General features: G+C 42.2%; 1 pseudogene; it reads right to left on the bottom strand.

The window, feature by feature from the left end:
- Positions 1-277: 277 nt before the first annotated feature.
- Positions 278-2,914, bottom strand: LOC135230883 (olfactory receptor 7G3-like; annotated as a pseudogene).
- Positions 2,915-6,716: the final 3,802 nt, after the last annotated feature.

Raw genomic sequence — 6,716 nt, 5'->3', positions numbered from 1 at the left:
GGTTAGGAGCCAAACTCAACCACTATACCACCAGGGTTTCCACAGACGGATTCAAAATCATTTAAGTGCTTTTAAAACATATTGCTCCACAGTGGATACAATCACCAGATCAAAAATCAGTAAAAAGAAACAAGATTTGAAGATGATTAACAAACTTGCAGAAAATCAGCCAGTGAAAACAGTATGGATCCAAGGGTCCCATCTGTAACCCATCGTAGGGATGGGGGGTGGTTTCTTCTCTTTTGCAAGGGGTGCCATGTCTCCGTGGCTTATATGATGGCAGATAACGAGAACAGCAAACAAACTTGACCTATTGGAGATATATAGAATGATGCACCCCATAATCATAGGATACACTTTTATTTTCCAGCAGAAACAGAACATTTACTATCTTTGACCACATATACAGCGTAAGGCAAGTCTCAATAAATTTCAAAGAATTAAAATGATACAAACTATGTTCTCTGACCACAAGGCAACTCTGCTAGAAATCACTAACAAAAGGATGAAAAGAGAAGCTCCATACATTTGGATAGTAAGAAGTGCACTCATGGATAAATGTTGCAGGTTAATAGGACTCCTCGCGGTGCAGTGGTTAAGAGTCATGGCTGCTGACCAAAAGGTCAGCAGTTCAAAGCCACCAGCTGCTCCTTGGAAACCCTATGGGGCAGTTCTGCTCTGGCCTACAAAAACAGGATCACTATAAATCAGAAATGACTCAACAGCAACAGGGCTGGGTGGGTTAATAAGAAATCCCAAATGGCTTCATTCAAATACATTTCCCTGTATAGATTCTAACAGAAATGAGGACAAAGAGGAAAATGAGCATAACTCAAAGAGGAGAGGGTGAAGTGAGGGTTGATTTAATCAATACATTAAAGTGGAAGCAACTGAGTGTCTACTGAAGAAGGCTCACTAACCTGAGGATTGCACAGCTGAGAATTACTCATTTATTTTTAAAAATTCATTAAAAGAAACTATTTTTAGAGTAGTTTTAGGCTTACAGAAAAATTGAGGAGAAAGTATAGAGAGCTCCGCCCTCTCTCCTCTCTCCTTGTTTAATTTTACAAGTCTTTAATACCGACAAATTGCTGCATATGTACAGTGAAACCTGTAAGAGCTTGATCTTGATGGGGTTGCCTTGTTGTTTTGGGCCTCACGAGTTTTCCACCTTTGACAGGGTGTTGATTACCACTTCTCTATTGCTCTCTCCTTATGGAAAATACTTGGGTTTTCCCTCTTTTACAGGTTTCCACCTTCAACAGGTTCCAGCTCTCACACGTTTTACTATATAATATATTGAACTATCTCAGTTAACATTCCTAATATCACCAGTAAGGATGCACTATGACTCTGTTCTTTTTATAGAGGTGGAAACAGAACTCAGAGAGTTGTTACTCAATACATGGGTAGTGCAAACAATTTGTGCTCAACTACTAACCTAAACATTGGCAGTTCAAACCCACCTAGCAGCAACATGGAAGAAAGTCCAGGTGATCCTCTTCCATAAAGCTTACAGCCAAGAGAACCCCATGGAACAGTTTTTTTCTGTAACACATGGAGTTGCCATGAGTCGGAATCAACTTTGTAGGAACAGGCTTGGTTTTGGTTTTAGTAAGACATAAAAAAGCAGGATTCAACACAAAGCTATTTGCCTTGACAGCCCTTGAATTAACTACTTTGCTGGAAAAACTGAATTATAGAAGCATCAGGGTCTCTGGCATATGCAGTATTTCATTTCTTTTGACACTTGTTCTAGAAGCCCACATCCAAGGCAAATGACACAGTCAAAAACAGGAAGGTGTTGCAGAGATAAGTTTTCTGACGGCCCCTTTCATGTCCCTATTCCTCAAGCTGTAGATAAAGGGGTTCATCATAGGAGTGACCACGGTGTACATGACTGAGGCCGCTGCTCTCCTCCTAGAGGACAGAGTAGCTGCAGAGCTAAGGTAGACCCCAACACAGGTCCCGTAGAATAAGGAAACAACAGACAGGTGAGACCCACAGGTGGAAAAAGCCTTATACCTGCCACCAGTTGATGGGATTCTTAGGATGGAGGAGAAGATTCGAATGTAAGAGAAAATGATCCCAGAGAGAGACCCCACCCCCAGGAGGCTAGTCACTAAGTACACGAGGATGCTATTGATGAGGGTATCAGAACAGGGCAGCTTGAGGATCTGAGCAAGTTCACAAAAGGAGTGAGGGATTTCTAGGTCTGTGCAGAAGGACAGATGCAACACCATCAGACTCTGGAGCAAGGCGTTCATGATGCTAATGAAGAAGGAGAGTAGAATCAACAGGCCACAGAGGCAGGGGCTCATGATGACCGTGTAATACAGAGGGTGGCAGATGGCCACAAACCGGTCATAGGCCATCACTGTCAGGAGTAATTTTCCATACATATAAAAACCAAGAAAAAATAGACCTGAGTAAGGCAGCCTGTGTAACTGACGGCTCTGTTCTCTGTCTGGATGTTTACCAGCATCTTGGGGACTGTGGTGGAGGTGAAAGAGATGTCGACAAAGGACAAGTTGGAGAGGAAGAAGTACATGGGGGTGTGGAGGTGGGAGTCAGAGATGACAGCCAGGATGATGAGCAGATTCCCAAGCACAGTGACCAGGTACATGGACAGGAAGAGTCCAAAGAGTAAGGGCTGCACTTCCGGATCCTCAGAGAGGCCCAGAAGGAGGAATCCTGAGACACCTGTGTGGTTTGCTGATTTCATGTTGTTGATGGGTCTGAAGCAAAGTGAAGCAGACACATTGAATGAAATTTTTTAATGCTTTAAATTCTAGTAATATTGAAATAATTCTTTCCCTCAGTTTCCTCTACTTATTTCCTTCCTTCACCGAATATTTTTTTTGAGCAGCTTCCATATATCATATATTTTTCTAGTGTTATAGTACAAAAAAGGAAACATGTCTTGTTTTATTTTTTAGGAACCATCAAGGCTGCACAGTATTTTTACATCTAGGATTCAATTCTAATAGTCTCTTAATATAGCATCACACCTGGTTCAGAAAAAAAAAAAAAAAACCTGTTGAGCTGATTCAAACTCATGGCCATCCCATGTTTGTCAGGGTAGAACTGTGCTCCACAGGGTTTCCAAAGGCTGATTTTTTGGAGGTAGATCACCAGCCCTTTCTTTTGAAGCATCTCTGAATTTGAACCTCCAACCTTTTGGTTTATTGTTTGCACCACATAACCCAACCCTTTGGTGTTGAGTTGATTCCAACTCATAGCAACCCATACGACAGAGTAGAACGGCCTCATAGGATTTCCAAGGCTGTGATCTTTACGGAAGCAGCCTGTCACATCTTTCTCCCATGGAGCGGCTGGTGGGTTTGAACTGCCCATTTTTGGTTAACAGCCAATCTTTTGGTTAGCAGCTCAGCTCTTAATCACCGAACCACCGGGTATCCCTTTGCACCACCCAGCGACTCTCAAAACTGGTTAGATGACTTCATTTTCTCAAAGAGTTTTAACTCTGTAGTTAACTTGAGAGTATCCGAGTTTGCTCATAATTTCAAATCTCAGTTGTTGCTGGAAATTATAATCCCAGATTCTCTGCTGCCTCCTTGTGAACAATAACATCATAAACCAGGTCCTTCAAATATTCTGTATTTTACAGTTAGATCAAACCTCACCATTGAAGCCCGTCTATTTAGAAAGAATTGTTTCAGTCAGTAGAATTGTGATTTTTCGTTTGTTATTAGCCTACAGTGAGGGACATTATAGGAAAAGGCCAACTGAATCTCCATTGAGTTTACTGTGCGAATATTAGGCACATAGAGGAAATTCCTGTCTGGACTTTACAAAAAAAGGACTGCTGTGCTTTTTTTTTCTGAATAACGAGTTTATTTTCTCTTGTAATTACATGTTTTTATCATTTCTTTGGCTGCTAAGAAGCTTAGGGCCATATGTGTGGACTGAGTCTAGACATTCAGTCGTTTTACAGTATACTTCTTTTTGAATATGTTTTCTTGGCAGCTACCTTCTAGAACATGTCCTTGTGGCGATGATTTTGTAATCATTGCCATTCCTTACAAGCCTGAATGCACCGGTCCTGTGCATTTTTGCAGAGTGATCTTCCCAAAGGAGCTTCTGAGGGCCTAGCACATTCCTGTGGAGCACCACAATGGTGTCCTACTGAAATAAAACTTGGAATCTTCACTTTGTCATTCAGGTTCTTCCACCATCTGGCCTCTGCCATTAGTACCTAGGGGGTGATGGACCCTCAGCAATTGCCACCTCATAACACTGAAGCTCCATATCATGGTTGAGTCAAGAAATCTGCAAGCAAAAATGAGTCTAAGAGCTGGTATGCACCTGATTATTGAAAATGTCTAGTTTTCTGCTTTAGTCAAAACAAAACTATTCATCTTAGGATGTGAGCTTTGGAAGGGCACATTTTCACAACAGAAGTGGAAGGAGGATGGAATACATGAAGTCTTGAGAGGGCAGAGGTGTGGAGCCAGCATTTTTTTCCTTTGTCCTCTGGCTGAGTAAGAGAGTTGTTTGACTAGCCAGTGGTAACATTTGGGCCACTTGACAGGCACATCCTCAAGAGGGGTTATCATGCCAGTGACGTAGAACATTAAGTTCACCTGTATGTTTCAAATGAATAAAACGCCGTGTGCATTAAACAAGAAAATGTCTCAGTGCTTGGGATATAGTGAATAGAATTATTAGCTGTTATTGTTGTTGTTATATTTCTATTAATAGCAGTACAGCTGTTGTAAGGAGCCCTGGTGTAGCAATGGTTAAGTGCTTGGCTGCTAACTGAGAGGTTGGTAATTCGAAACCACTCTTTGGCTCTATGAGAGAAAGACAAAGTGATTTGCTTCTGTAAAGATTATAGTCAAGAGTACAGCATAGGGCAGTTCTACTCTGTCACATGGGGTCCCTATGAGTTGAAAACCAACTCAATGACACCAAACAACACCAACATAATTGTAGTAGCCTTTATGGGAGAGAAAATGTTGAGCTTGGATTAGAATGTTCCTTGTTTTCCTCAATTTCCTGACTTGTGTGTTGTTATCTGTTTCATCAACAGTCACTGACTACTCTAGAAACATGAATGGAAAGGAGAAAAATTGGGAAAATCAAAAAATGCAAGAAAGGTTGTCATTACAATTTTTCTGCATTAAAATATTGAAGGAACTCTTTCTGGGTTGTTTTACTTATCCTCCGGTCCTTCATGGTGCTTTGAGAAATCACCTGTTCGTCTTCTCTCACACTTCACAAATGGGAATGCCCTTCTCAGGAACTAGAACCCCACCCTCACTCTTTCCTCTTCCTTGTCCCTCAGTCAGGGGGTTTTAGATCAGGAAATATTTTACTGTATCCATGGATAGTTAGACACTACCTCTTCTCCCTCTTGGTAGAATCTCATCAAAGTCCACTTCAAGAATGACTAAGGTTAAATGTTGTCTCCTGGCAGAATTTGTACTATGGCCAAGGCTTAGAATCATACCTTCTCTGCCCCCTCAGTCTCCTGCAGGATCCTGGAAGAGTGACCCTTGGACCTTTTGAAGGAGGCCAAAATGAGCCACTGGGTGGCCTGACAGGGCCCATTTTCTACCAGTCATTCCTAACAGGGCAGATATATGAACCATCCATCATGAAGCCCAAGGTGTTGGCGTAAAAATATAATGAGGGCCAGAGCTCTCAGTCCTCAGCCACCCTGCTCCATGAGCCAGGTGCACAAAAGAGAGGTGGAGATTGATGAGTTGGTTATTCTACATAAAGACAGCACATTACTGTAGCACAGTAGCTCCGAACCTTAGTGTACATCAGAATCACCCAAAGGGATTGTTAAGACACAGATCTCTGGGTTCTACCTAGGAGTTTCTGATTTAGTAGGTCCAGGTTGGGACCCAAGAAATTGCATCTCTGACAAGTTCCCAGCTGATACTGATGCTGCTGGTCTGGGTAATCACACATTAAGTAACACTGCTATAGAAATTTCTAAAGTGTGATATCCCGTTTTCTTAGAGCTGTTGTATCAGGAATAGAACAAGTGGGTGAATTCAAAGAACACAAGTTCACTTTCTCACAGTTCAGGAGGCTAGAAGTCCAAATTCAGGGCAGTAGCTCTAGGGGAAGTAGCTTTTTTGTTGGCTCCGGCGGAAGATCCTTTCTCAACTTCTGTAGCCCTGGCATTGCTTGGTTCCTGAGTGATCTCACTGTGGCATCTATCTTCTCCCATTTACGTTTCTTTCTCTTTGTCGATGCTGCTCTTTGTAGGAGCCTGGTGGTGCAGGCAGTAAAGTACTTGGCTACTAGCCAAAAGATCAGCAGTGATTCACACCCACCAGCCACCCAATAGGAGAAGATATGGCAGTTTGCTTTTGTAAAGATGACAGCCTTGGACAGTTACCAGCACTGACCACTCTAACCGAGATTATAAGAGAGGATTCTGGACAGAGTAGGAGAAAAATGTAGAACAAAACTCAAATTCACACAAAAAGACCAGACTTACTGGTCTGACAGAGACTGGAGGAACCCCTGAGAGTATGACCCCAGGACACCTTGCTAACACAGATCTGAAGCCACTCCTGAAGTCCACCATTCAGGGAATGAGCAGACAGTCCTATAAAACAAACAATAACACACTTGGAAATATGCTTCTTAACTCAATCAAGTATATGAGAACAAATGGGCAACACCTGTCCAAAAGCAAAGATGAGAGAGCAGGAAGGGACAGGAAAACT

The sequence above is a fragment of the Loxodonta africana genome, chromosome 3, assembly GCF_030014295.1.
Source record: "Loxodonta africana isolate mLoxAfr1 chromosome 3, mLoxAfr1.hap2, whole genome shotgun sequence".
In the NCBI taxonomy this organism is placed as follows: Eukaryota; Metazoa; Chordata; class Mammalia; order Proboscidea; family Elephantidae; genus Loxodonta; species Loxodonta africana.
Note: the sequence above shows the minus strand (reverse complement) of the source record. Positions and strands in the feature narration are given on the sequence as shown.